Source organism: Chlorocebus sabaeus, chromosome 9, assembly GCF_047675955.1.
Source record: "Chlorocebus sabaeus isolate Y175 chromosome 9, mChlSab1.0.hap1, whole genome shotgun sequence".
NCBI classification, from domain to species: domain Eukaryota; kingdom Metazoa; phylum Chordata; class Mammalia; order Primates; family Cercopithecidae; genus Chlorocebus; species Chlorocebus sabaeus.
The window spans coordinates 130,584,289-130,598,192 of NC_132912.1; the positions used below are offsets into that span (position 1 = coordinate 130,584,289).

Genomic DNA, 13,904 nt, shown 5'->3' on the forward strand with positions numbered 1-13,904 from the left:
GAGCTCAGTGCCACTCTTCATCCCCACAGGAACTCCCTGAACCCTGGGGCCTCCATGCCTGCACTGGATTTGGGTCTGCGGGCAGCACTACCTGCAGAGCCCTGCATGTGGGGCTGGACTTTTCCACCAGAATCTGCTCCAGGGGACCCAGGGAAGCAGCCACTCCCCAGCTCCCAGCAGCCTCCTGGGTCACCCTCTTTCCCAGGGCACTGTCTGTTCCCCAGGGACCTCAGATGCCTCTGAACACACCTGGCCTGTGTGTATAGGGGCAGGGGACATGTGTATAAGGGGAGGGAGACACATCTTTGTGTCCATGGCTGCCTTTCTTTGGCCACCAGAGCCAGGTACTTCCGGGGGTACAATCTCCCAGGGTGTGCTCAGAATTCAGTTTCCAGCCTCCCGAGAGTCTCCCGTGTATCTCTGGAAACCCCAAAACAACTCATCCCTGTCAGGCCAGGCGTGCATGCATGCTGGGTGGCTGTGTGGCCTGACCCTGCATGGCCCAGGTGGGCCCCAGGCTGCAGAAGAAAGAACACAGCACTTCCTCCCTCAAACCCCCAGCGCCTCTCTGGTTGGCCAGCCAGGTGCAGGGGGCAGATGCCTCACTGTCTCTGACCTCCCTGTCCTCATCCATCTGTGTTCCAAGGCAGAGGGGCGCTGCCTGTCTGGGGGACTGTTAGGGGAGGGTCCAGCAAGAGGCCCTCTGCAGCCTTGCCGGCCAGCACAAAGCAGTACATCTTTATCCCTTCCTCCTGTCCACCTGGCTGACACCTGGCCTTTCCCCTCTCTGTCTTCAGTGAAGGAAGATACAGAACAACACCCACTTCTAGTGAGTCAGCTCGGGCTTGTCCAGAGCACAGCTGGTCCGCTGCCCAGACCCCTGGAGGACACTGTGGGTCCATTCAGGTCCCTGCAGTGATAGCCAGACCAGGGACACCACCAAGCCTCTCATCCTTATTTCTCTCTGCCTGTTTCCTCTGCCACTTTTTCTCTCTTAACACTTGGACTTCTTTGCCAGTCTTTTAGTAATGTTTCAGTGATTTTACATTTAGACACAGGCAATTACTTTTGTTCAAAAGCATTCAATTCCAACCTTCACCAACTGAGATAAAAAGCAAGCCCTTTGCATCCTTTTCTCTTTAACAAGCAAAACCGTCTCCAAAGAGGCCAGCTCACCGTGGCTACATCTGAAACTTGCTGAGTCGACAAATTTTACGGTTAAGGGTTTTTTATTGTTATTCTTTAAATCTTTCATCCATGTAAGTATATTCATACTTGAAGCTTAGAAAATGTCTGGATTGTGTTTCTCCTTCAGAAAACATACTTTTTTTTATTTGAGCTTTTGTTTTTCTCCATGTATAACAAATAATCATCTTGCCTTATGAGTCATATTGTCCTGATTTCATAGAAAACAGGTGCAGTATTAGATACAGATGCAGAAAGGGTCAACCCACAGCTGTGGTTTTCGTGTCTGTGGGCAGGACTTATGATAGTCCCTATTTCCTAGAGGGGGTATTAGCAGGCAATGAGGTGACGCTTAGGTTAGAAGCACTTAGCACAGGGCCTGGTATGTACTCAGTGTCCAGAAAGGTTGATTTGTATTATTAGCAATTATTCTGAGGAATTAACTCTGGCCTTGCCGGCCTGTGCTTCCTGCGGTGAGAGGCCTGATGGAGCCCAGTGGTCTGTGTGGCTGTCTGCTTCTGAGCATTGTCCTTCCTCTGCTGCTTTTGTGGGGCCTACATGGTGGAGGGATGCCCGGCACCCCAGAATTCAGCCCCCACTGACCAGCACCCCATAGGATGCAAGTCAAAGTGGGGCTCTGAGGTGTAGTTTAAAGGAGGTGCTTGTCCACTGGCCAGGAATGCCATTTCCCTGTTGTAATTATCCTTGTTGAGGCTGTTCTGCTCTCGGGTTTATCAGAAGATAAAGGGGTCAGCCTCCGCCTCCTGGCCTTTGCTTTCCTTCCTAATCCAGAAACATGTGGGGCAGCACCTGAATGACCAGGATGGAGACTGGAAGAGTGGGCCATGGAGCCTTTGGAAAGGTATCCGGGCAGCACCTGCATGACCAGGGTGGATTCTGGAAAAGTGGGCCATGGAGCATTTGGAAAGGTATCCGGGCATCGTTTCCACACCAGCATTCATGTTATTTCTCCGTGCATGGATGGATAGGCCTTGAAGAGCCCAAAAAAGCAGGCTGAGCTCTCCTGAAAGGGGATAATCCTTGGTCTTTCTCTTTTTGCCAAAAGATCCTGGATAAATGAACTGAGACAGACCCCAGTCTGGACCAGAGATGCTGCCCCTGCAGTTTGAGCCCACCTGGCTGAGAGAGGGCAGGTGACAGTCCCAGGACACCCACAGGAGGCCACTCAGGAGCCTGTATTTTGGGCAGAAACAAAGAAGCTGAGAGGCACAGTGAGGTGGGACACCTGCACGCTGAGGGTCTTCACCTCCCTAAGGCAGGACAGGTCATGGCAGAGGTTTCAGGGGAGGGTCCTGACTTTGGCTGGGAGTGTGGGAGTCTCCAGAGGCAGCGAGCACAGGACACTGATGGTACAGACCGCTGGATTTCCGGAGAACACTGTACTTCACCAGCCTGCGTCAGACACATGATTCACAGAACTTCTCCAAAGGAGGTTAGCCATGTTTGCCAGGCTCAGGGAGAAGTGAGGGGGCCTCCTCCCCATCGGTTAAATATGGGATCTGGATTACCCTGCACTTGTCTCCTGCCCAGTCCCTTCTGCGATCTCAGGTGGCCTCACTCCTGGCAGGCAGAAGGGACTCGGGTCACACACAGCCACCTCAAGTGTATCATTGAACCTGCTGCCTACCCCAGGCTGGGAATTGCTGGGCTGTGATCTCCATCCTTTCTTTCTCCAGCTGCCTCTGAAGGTCACAGAATCTGCATTTCTTAGGGAAAACGGGGCAAAGGTGAGATGGTACACAGAACACCTGGCCCTGACTCAGCCCCTCATGTGGACAGGCTGCCAGGGCCACCGCCCCGCTGCAGGAGGGTCGCCCTCAGCGCCCAGCAGAAGGGGTGGCCCCATTCTGTCCCTGAGACCCCACTCCCTCAGGCATAGCAGAGCAGCCCACTGGGGCCCAGGGCTCCTTGGCTCTTGGGTTCTGATGCTGTCATTCCCAGAGCACGAAGCCAAGGCCGGGAGAGGGGATCTGCCCCCAGCAAGAAGCCTCCATCCCTGGGGAGGCCTTGAGACCCTCTGGGATGAGGCCCAGTCCCCACCCGTGGCCACTCGCTTCCACACTGCCCCAGCCCAGCCCTGGCCACCCCAGATGTCTGGCCCCTGTCCTCAATGCTATCCCCTCTGGCCTCGGCTGTCCTCCTCCCAGAGCGCTATCCTGCTCTGTCTCTGCTCGGGGTCCCCCAAGAGGCCTCCCACTGGGATTTGTCTCCACTTTGCAGTTGCCTTTTGCCCCATATGCCCCGTCCTGTGGTTATTTACCGTATGGGGACATCCTCCCTCTTAATTGCAGACTCCTCAGAGGCAGATAAGAGTGGGTGGCTTTCATCCTCCAGCTCCTAACTCCCTGCCCGCTGGGCTGCGGTGCTGTGGTCCATGTGAGTCATCAGATGCCCCACGCGGAAGCCTCGCGGGGGCTCAGGGCCCCAGCTGGGGGCAGAGCACCTCCAGAATCCTCCCAACCGGCTGCAGGCTCCTAGTTCTTGGTGACTCAGTGGACGGGAGACCCGCCTACAGGTTTCCAAGCTGCTGCCTTTCTCTAACATATGGGCGGGTCCTGGCTCCCAGCACTATTGTTCTCCACCAGCCCTGACCCAGCACCCACTGTGAGCCAGGCCTGTGGGCATCAGCACCAAAGACCAGAAGAGTCGCCAGCCCATGGGGCATCTGAAGCAGGCAGCACAACTGACCCTCTCAGGCCAGACACCACCCAGGGCCTTCTCCCTGACCTCGGTTACAGCAGATGAGAAGGACGCCGCGGGAGAACCGAGTCAGGATGCCCAAACTGGATGACTTCCGTGCGGGCGGTGCACTGCTGAAGGCCCGTGGGTCTCCTTTTCTCTGGGATAATGCCAGACTCCAGCAGAAGCTTTAGTCTATTTCTGAATAGAGAGAATCTGCTGAAAAACGTCTATTTTCCAGCTGAATAATAAGCCTTTCCGAAGAGGAGGATGAGGAAAAGACGGCACGTGTCCAAGTTGAGCTGAGACGGACTGTAAGCCCAGGCCTGCCTAAGGCGCCCACAGTGGGCATCACCAGGGCTGAGGCCTTAGGGACCGCCAGCTTCCTCCACCCACCCGCCTGCACAGACAGCTCTTAGGCATCAATGCCTCAGCAGTCAGATCCGCCCAGGCTGCTTCTGAGTTTTGTGGAGAGATTGCTCTTCTGGGGGCAGGGACAGGACACTTATCTCCATCCCCCCACCAACCATCACAGGAGAACGAAAAACCTCAAAAAAAACCCAGGGGGCACACACAGGCACAGACCCCAGTGGAGATGCAGGCTCTGGAATTGCAGGCTCCTTTGTGGAAATGGCAGAGGCTCCCCATGTGGGCTTCCCTCACCCCTCCGAGACCCTCCCAGGAAGATGTGGTGGCAGAGACCGTGTCCACTCAGCAAACACCACCATTCGCTTTGCTGAGTTTGCAGTTTCCCACAGCACGGCTACTGCCCTGGCGAACAATGGGGCCACGCCATTATAATAACCAGCCCTTGCCTGATGAGTTACAGTTTACACGACTCACTCATTTATGATCTCGTGGGATTCTCTTGTTTCACTAATTGGGAAGCAGGTGCAGAGAGGTTAAGTGTTCTGGAAAAGGCCGTCCTCTGGGGATGGAGGGAGGGGAGAGAGAGAGAGAGAGAGAGAGAGAGAGAGAGAGAGAGAGGGAGGATGAGAGTTAATGAGAAAGAGAGGCAGAGAGAGATGTCAAACCAGCTGGGTCTTCAGGCTCTGTGGCCTGGGCCCTTCAGAAAGTGCCGTGAGTTGACGTGCTGGAGAGAATCCGCGTGCCAGTCCCCGACACCTTCTTTCTTCATGGCAATTCCTTCAAAAACACCCGTGTGGCACCTCCTCTGTGGCAGCTCTGAGACGGCACCAGGGTAGAGACCTGCATGAGAGTTGGCCCTGCCATGAGTGGTGCCACGTGCATGGATAATCCTGCCAGAAAGGTCTTCCTGGACATCTCTGAACACTGAGCGTTGGTGGTGCCAGGGGAGAGTCCTGGTTGCCTGCGTCCTATTCAGGTTCTGTGGGTTCCCAGGGCCCTGTGCTCTCTGTCGCCTGTAGGCCTCCCTCACCTCCCCAGCCCCCTTGGACTGGCTAACTCCCCTTCTCCCCAGGCAGCCCTCCAGACCCCTCTGGACAGGGGCAGGCACCCTGCAGGGCACCTCTACCACATTGTGTGCTTCCCCCGCCTAACACTTCGCAGTTGCATTCTATTTATTGAAGGCTTTTCTCTCTCTGGCTGAATCACAAGCTTTGGAAGTGGGGAGGTGGGAGGAGGGGCCAAGGCCGGTGTTTGTCTTGTTTAGTTGTCTCTCCAGATCCTGGCAGTCAACTCTTAGTAACCAATGCTGAATGAATGCATGGATGAATACATAAGCCAACCAGCAGGTACTCGTGAGTCTAGAGAGTCTCCCTCAACTAGCAGCTGAATGGATTTCTTTGAAATCAAAAGTGTAGCACAAACTTACCCACAAGAGCTTAGTCCAGCCATCATCACTTTTGGAGGTCTGATCCAGAGTGGGCTGCACTCCACGAGGCCTGGGGCACAGCTGGCCAGCATCTCCTCTGTCAGCCACACCCCTGAGCAGAGACTCCGTGGAGGGGCTGCAGGCCTCAGCGCTGGGTGCCCTCTTCTCAGTGGGAGACAGCAGGAGGGCTGTGCTATTTCCAACATTCCCAGCACTTCCATTGTTTCACACCGTTACTGCTGAGCCCCGAGGGCAGATGGATGGAGCCGTGTTGTGTGGGCCCTGCTGTTTTCCGGCCCAGGGTGTTTCGGGCAGTGGTTCTGTTTCCCATACTGATCTTTCCCACGGCCCTGCCAGGTAGCCTCTGATAAAGCACATCTCTTCTGAGTAAGCAATGGCCTAGGGACCATGAAGTACCTGTGAGTGTGACTCTGCCAGATGAGGGGCAGGTGCAGCCATCGGTCGGACCTGAGCAAAGCTGCATTCCTTGCCGGGCTCAGGTGTGAATCTTCAGGGCAGCAAAATGTGGATTAGACTGAGTAAGGGGATAATAAAGATGTGTTTTGTTGAGAGAAGGAAAAATACGAGCAGGTCTCATGACAGAGGGCTCAGAGATCTAAATCTTGGAGGGCCCCAGGGCTCAGTGTCCACCACACCACGCCGTGTGTGCATTCTCTCCAGGGGACCATATTTCCCTCTTCAACAGAGACAGCCCTATTTTCTGCTTGTTGTCCCTGTGTCCTGTCCACTTTCACATTTACTCTATATTTTTCATCTTACAGCAATTGAAATTTAAACTTTTTTTTTTGAAATGGAGTCTCGTTCCATCATCCAGGCTGGAGTGCAGTGGTGCAATCTCAGCTCACTACAACCTCCACCTCCTGGGTTCAAGCAATTATCCTGCCTCAGCCTCCTGAGTAGCTGGGATTACCGGCGTCCACCACCACGCCTGGCTATTTTTTGTATTTTTACAAGAGATGGAGTTACAGCATATTGGCCACGGTGATCTTGAACCACTGACCTCAGGTGATCCACCCGCCTGGGCCTCCCAAAGTGCTGGGTTTACAGGCATGAGCCAGCATGCCTGGCTGAAAATTAAACTTTTAATGTTGAAATACTTGGCATTAACAGAATCCGGGAAGGTTCTATAGGCTGTCCACTTGTGCCTCCCAGCTTCTGCTATGCTCTCCTCATAGGACGGAGACACCTGTGCCAGGAACAGGCTCTCTCTAATGGTGACTAAATCTGGAAGATGACAGCCGCCATCTTCTCTCTCTTCATCACCCTTTCCTAACACAATGTCAGTAACACTTACCTTTCAAGGACAACAGGCCGGTTAGAAGAGAAAAAGTGCCCTTGGAGAAAAGTTGATTAGAACCAACTCCCGTTGGCATCCCAGTGTGGTGGGAGGAGGCTTCAAGGCTGGGGCTCCTGCTGGCCACTTGTGGTACCAGCCAGTTGAGCTGCGGCCCACACCATGGCCTGTGAGATGCCATGGTCATGAGCATCTGTGGGAAACATGAGAAATTACAGGGTGGGGGATTTTGAAATATTTGTAGGAAATCAATACAACTTGTAAAAAACAGTCTGAACTTTCTTCTTCGATGGGCTTGGGCATTTATTGTATGGTGTGAATCTGCAACTCTATTTAAATTATGTTTCAGTAGAACTTTCTGAATTTGCCTTAACCTTGTAGGTCAGGAATAACCAGAAAAGATGTATCAAGCCCTGATTTTTTTTCCCAGAAAGTTGATGATAATGTTGTAATAATTTATAATTTATACCAAATACTTATAAACATTTATTAATTACCTTGGGGGCTGTAATGGTATCGCTGACCACATAGAAGCAAGAAAGAAATAAAAAGCTGCTAAGAGATCATCAGTATTCACTAAGTGGCTGCTTGAAGACCCCTGCACCTGAGGATGATAAATTGAAGGTGCTTTGCCAACTGCTCACAAAGCATGACTTTTCACTTAGATCAAAAAAGTATTCTCAGCTAATTTTGCTCATCTTCAATTCCACGTTTCACTGTGAAACCTGGAAGGTGAAGTGATAGCTGTTAGTGCTCCCAAGGGTAGAAGAAATTCATGAACCATCAGGTGATGCCAGTGTTACATCAGTGTCATTTTCAAGCAGTGATTTTCAAACAAAATCAGTCCATTCCCATAGTGGTTTTATTTGTTTTTTTAATTCATTTCATGGAATCCCAATACAACTTGGATGTTCCTCCAGTCAAAGGCAAAGCCTTGACTTAATTACTAATGTCACAGGAAATACAGTGGAAGAATCAGTGTCATGATAAAATTATTTGTGGGGGAATTAGGAATATGATATTATATAAGTGTGGGTAAAGCTCGGCATTTGTAGTAAATGTATTGTACTTGGAATTGATCGTGGTGTACATATCATTTATTTGCTTATTTATTTATTTGAGATGGATTCTCACTTTGTCACCCAGGCTGGAGTGCAGTGGTACAATCTTGGCTCATTACAACCTTCGCCTCCTGAGTTCAAGCGATTCTCCTGCCTCAACCTCCTGAGCAGCTGGGATTACAGGTGTGCGCCACCTCACCCAGCTAATTTTTGTATTTTTAGTAGAGATGGGGTTTCTCCATGTTGGCCAGGATGGTCTCAAACTTCTGACCTCAAGTGATCTGCCTGCCTTAGCCTCCCAAAGTGCTGGGATTACAGGCATGAGACACCATGCCCAGCCTCACAGCATTTATAATTGTGTCCAAATCGGACATCTCATCAGTTAAAATAGAAGCTGTTGATGTCAAAATTTATAAATAGTTATATGTACACAGAGTAACTAAATTGCAAATTCATGGTAATTAGGCTGATGTTGAATTTTTAAGACACTATAGCTTTGTAGTATGCACTTTCTCTCTCCTGCTCATCATCAATCAGATTCTAGAAATGTTCGAGCCTTCAAAGAATTATTTTGTAAATAAACCTAAGTGTCCTAAAAAGATGGTGAACCTTTCTGCAGACAAGGCCCTAAGTGTGAGTTTAGTTTAGTTCCAAACTAATTGCAAATATATTATAGAAGGATTCAATAAATGGAGCACCCAACCCCACCACCCCCTGCCCCCACACACACACAGAACTCTTGGCTTTTGAAAATTTTATAGAGTTACAATTATTGAAAACAAAAGTTATAGCTGGGCATGGTGGTGGCTCACACCTGTAATCCCAGCACTTTGGGAGGTCAGGGTGGGAGGATTGCTTGAGTCTAGGAGTTTGAGACTAACCTGGGCAACATAGTGAGACTCCCCCATCTTTACAAAAAAAGAGTCTTAAATTTTGCCAGTCATGGTGGTGCACCCCTGTAGTCCCAGCTACTTGGGAGGCTGAGATGGGAAGATCCCTTGAGCCCAGGAAGTTGAGGCTGCAGTGAGCAGTGATGGTAGCACTGCACTCCAATCTGGGCGACAGAGCAAGACTCTGCCTCAAACAAACAAACAAACAAGCAAACAAACACACAAACAAATGAAGTTATGAACAGGAAGACACTAAAACTTATTTCTACAAAAACAAGGAAGCAATAAAGTGAATTAAATGATGAGAGTTCACAAACTGCTAATCTGAAAATAATGCAGGCAATTTTATTTAAAAAATTAAAACATAAATATTAATTATTAAACATTAATAATAATAACAATAATAAAACATTTCCCTCAACATTGAAAAACATATTGAGGGAAACATATTAGGAACAGATAAGGCTAAGAAATTGATCAGAGCCTGTGAATGTGTGCCGAGAATAAATATTATTTTATGCTCTCATTTTATTTTCAGATAATCAATACAAAAAGGTTTTTTTCTTTTCTTTTTTTTTTCTTTTTTTTTGTTGTTGTTGTTGTCATTGAAACAAGGTCTGGCTCTGTTGCCCAGGCTGCAGTGCAGTGGCATGATCTTGGCTCATTGCAACCTCCACTTCCCAAGCTCAGTTGATCCTCCCATGTCAGCCCCACAAGTAACTGGGACCACAGGCACGCATCACCATGCCTGGCTAATTTTTTTGTATTTTTTCTAGAGATGGGGTCTTGCCATATTGCTCAGGCTGGTCTCAAACTCCTGAGCTCAAAGCAATCTGTCTGCCTGGGCCTCCAGAAACATTTTTTCTTAAAAAAAAAAAAATATATATATATATATATGTGTGTGTGTGTGTGTGTATATATATGTATATATATAACATTAATATGTTATTTTGTTTTCAGTTTAAAAATATTTTGTGAATAGAACTACTTAATAGTCTTCTAGCTTAATAAAATCAAATCATTTGTCAATAAATGTTTTAGAGAAGCATATATTTTGAACCATTATAGCCCCCTCGTTTGCTCTCCAAGAAGTCCTGGTTTGGATGAGAAATTACGTGGGACCCATTCCAGGGGCTCTTTTTAAGTGCAGTGGCTTTGAAACCTGAGTATGGCTCCCAAATCATTGTCTCCTGCTTCCTTGAAAAGAACCCTCATCTGTTTCTTAGTTGAAAGCAAAACAGCTGCAGGTTTTGACCATGTAGGTGATGGATTTGGGCTGCAGAGAGAAAACACTACCCTCTTGGAGCTGCAGGGGGCAGTGTGGGTCAGTCCACTGCTGGACATCCTGGGCCAGCTGGAAAGGGCACTTTTGGGTTTGGAGGGGCCAGAGGGGTCAGCTGGGCAGCTTCTGCCCAGAGGCACTGGCCCATGGATGGCTCCTTGCGCTCAAATGCCCTGAAAACCCCAATTATTGAGGTGACCAGGGAGGAAGTCAGGAGCTGGGAAATGGAGACATGAGACAGCCCGCTACTCTCTGGGGTCTCCTGGGCTGGTTGAGAGGTCCAAAACCCAAATCACCTTACACAGGGCCAGACAGTGTGATCCCAGGAAAGACTCCATCTCAGGTAGCTCAACCTCAAAATCTGGTGGGGTCAAGTAAAGGGTGAAGAGAGAGAGGGGACCACTCCAAGAGAGGGGCGGAGATGTGGGAAAGTGGATGGGGCTCAGGAAAATCCCTTTCCTACCCTTGGTTGTGCACCTCAACCTGCCTCCTGCCCTCCCCCCCAGCCCAGCCACTGTTTCCCAGTCTCCTGCCCAGCTCCCTTCCTCGGGCCCTGGTGCAGTGACTTCCTGCAGCTTGCCGCCTTGACCCTGGCCTTCCTCTCCAATTACCCCCACAAGGAGTGCCTCCCCCACACACTGCACTTGCAGCCCACCTCCCCTTCTGACGAGGCCCCTAGACCCCAAATGCAACTGCTACAGGCAGTCTCCTCAGGAATGTTCCACCGTCCTCTCTAATGTAGCCTTTCATCTTCAGTAACAACAGGACATTGCTCATAAGATTTCAGTGAGAGGCCAGGCGCAGTGGCTCATGCCTGTAATCCCAGCACTTTGGGAGGCCAAGGCAGGCGGATCATGAGGTCAGGAGATAGAGACCATCCTGACTAACACAGTGAAACCCCGTCTCTACTAAAAATACAAAAAAATAGCCGGGCGTGGTGGTGGGCGCCTGTAGTCCCAGCTACTCAGGAGGCTGAGGCAGGAGAATGGCGTGAAACCGGGACACGAAGCTTGCAGTGAGCCGAGATCGTGCCACTGCACTCCAGCCTGGGTGACAGAGCGAGACTCTGTCTCAAAAAAAAAAAAAAAAGATTTCAGTGAGGGTTGATGAGGTCATTGATCTCAGAACCTCAGATAGCTTATCCCGCTTCATAGGAGCTCAGTAACTGGGAGCTTATATTATTGCTTTATGCCTCCCGCTAAAAATCATCCTTATCCCCACCCTAGAGCCCCCATTCTCCTTGTCTCAGCTAATGAATGATGCTCCCTCCCACCCCAGCTCCCAAGATGGAAACCCCAATACCTTTGCTGCCTCACTTTTCACCCACATCCCACTGATCACCACTGCCATGGACCCTACCCTTGAAATCCTTCTCGACTCCCTCCCTCCTTTCCATTCCCATTGCCCCTGGCTTGGTCTTTCTTAAACACACATTGCTTAGATCAATACGTCTCAAATGTTGATGAGCAGAGGAACCACCCAGGAACCTTCGCAAAAGGTGGGAGGTCTGGGACGGTCCTGAGACTCTGCATTCCTCACATGCTCCCAGGTGATGCTCAGGCTTCTGGACCACTCTCCAGCCGCAAAGGCTACCCTGTGTCAGGAGCTGACGCGCGGCGTCCAGGGCTCCCTCTGGAAACTTTCATGGTGACTCATGGCTCGTAGCCAAGGTTTTTGAACTTCAGTCTATATAAAGCCATTATTCCCCAGATACTCGGATTTCTTCCATCTGGAGTTGGGCACAGGAATGGGCATCTTTCCTTCGTGCCCCCAGGTGACTCTAATAATGTAGATTGTTAATGGAAAAATGAGCCCCTAGGGCCAAGCCAAACTCTAGCATGGCATTGAGGGCCTACCCAATTCCTTTTCAGACTTTTCCTCCTCACTCATCTTCTCCCACGTACCGGAGAACCGTGAACTGCCTGGGCAGTGGGTCCTGTCTGGGATCCCTTCGCTCCTCTGTCCCCTGCCTGCGTCTCCCTCTGCCTTCCATCCTGGATGACTCACTCTACACTGCATTTCTGGGGAAGGTTTCATTAACTGCGTAGAGGAATCGTTGCTCCCTCACCTTTGCTCCTTGGCACCGTGGCCTTGTCTCCGGAGCATGGGAGTGGGGTATCAGGGTGGCTGTCCTTCTGCCTGTCCTTCCTCCTCAATGAGCCACTTTAGGGCTGAAACAAGACTATATTCTTTGCGTCTCCAGGGCCTACCTGGCTGCCTGACCCAAGGACTTGCCCAGTGAGGAATATTAAGAAGACATCAGATGGAATAAAAAGACAGATTTATAATGAAATAGATAGTGGGTTGACGGTTGAGGGGAGTAAATATACAACCTGCTTTATCATAAATAAACTCCTTTTCTCATCTCAGTCCTGGAAATCACATGTCATTTCTGCTCTACATACTCAGCATTTGGTAGGCTCACAACAGAAACGGATGAAATACAAATCCTTAAAATTCTGCATGGTTTTAATCACTGTTTCAAGCACCATTGGGACCAGGTCACTCGTGCAGGCCCACTGAGAGTGAATGGCCAGGGACTCGCAAGTTGTCATTGGCCTTAAAATATAACGGGGACAGAGCCGGGCTCCAGCGGGTGGACAGGCTGTGAATTCCGCAGGTTGTTGCCCACTGCCGCTCACGTCAGGAAAATCACCTGCGGCTCCCCTGAGCACTTCTGGACCTCAGTTTCTAATAGATGAACAAAATGATCTTTGTCTTTCTCAAGGGTGTCAGCCTCCTCTTAGATCACTGAGCATTTGAAGAGGAGGGTTATCAAATTAATGCATGAGATGAGACAATGTTTCAGCTAGGAAGTCTGCATCTCTGGAGTTGTATTAAACCAATTAATATTCCCCAATCAATTACTCTGTAATTTACTCAAGTATATTAAAAGTATTGTGGCAGTGTGCAGTAACAGATTTTTAAAACAGTGTGTGCCTACATGGGCAGAGCTGCCTGTCATGGAAGGGCCAGGGCAGCATGCAGCGGGGGTGAGGGCTTCTGTCTCCAGGGTTCCTGGGTTCATATCATGGTTCCTCCATATCCTCCAGCCTGACTTTGGGCCAGTTCTTTATCCTTCGGGAACCTCTGTTTCTCAGCCCTGTGGGGTTATTGTGCGGATAATACAGATATAAAATACCCAGCACATAGTAGGTGCTCATGGAATTATTTGTGTATATGGCACATTTTACAAATCTAAAATGTGTATTTTGGAAATTAAAAAAGAGGAAAGAAGTAAAAGTGCTGATTGCCACCATCATAGTTGTTCTGGGCTAATTGTTATAATGTCCTCATAATGGTTTCATCTTAATAGTGGTGATTACTGAAACACAATTAGGATTTTTCATGCTCATTCAGATATCTTCTCTAATTACAAGCATTAGTGTTTAACATGTGAGCAGCCAGGGAATGGATGTTTCTTGGCCTCAGTTCTGAAATGGGGTCCATTTGCATCCCTGAGGGAGGCCTCAGGCAGGAGAGGGCTGCTGGTGGGGACAGGCTGACCTTGGATGGGGTTCAGGGGGTGGGGAGTGGAGGGGGGCACACCTCCACTGCATGTCTGCATTGTCAACAGTAAATCCCATTCAGCAGGTGCCACTGCCCACCTGCACCTGCCAGTGAGGCTCTAGTGACGGGTTTCCACACCACCAAGCAGTCACTGCCACATTTAGTG

General features: G+C 49.8%; 1 protein-coding gene across 6 annotated transcripts in view; it reads left to right on the forward strand.

Annotated features, from left to right (window-relative positions):
* PTPRE (protein tyrosine phosphatase receptor type E) overlaps positions 1 to 13,904 on the forward strand; it is a 181,593-nt gene that overhangs the window by 120,358 nt on the left and 47,331 nt on the right. The window lies entirely within an intron of this gene.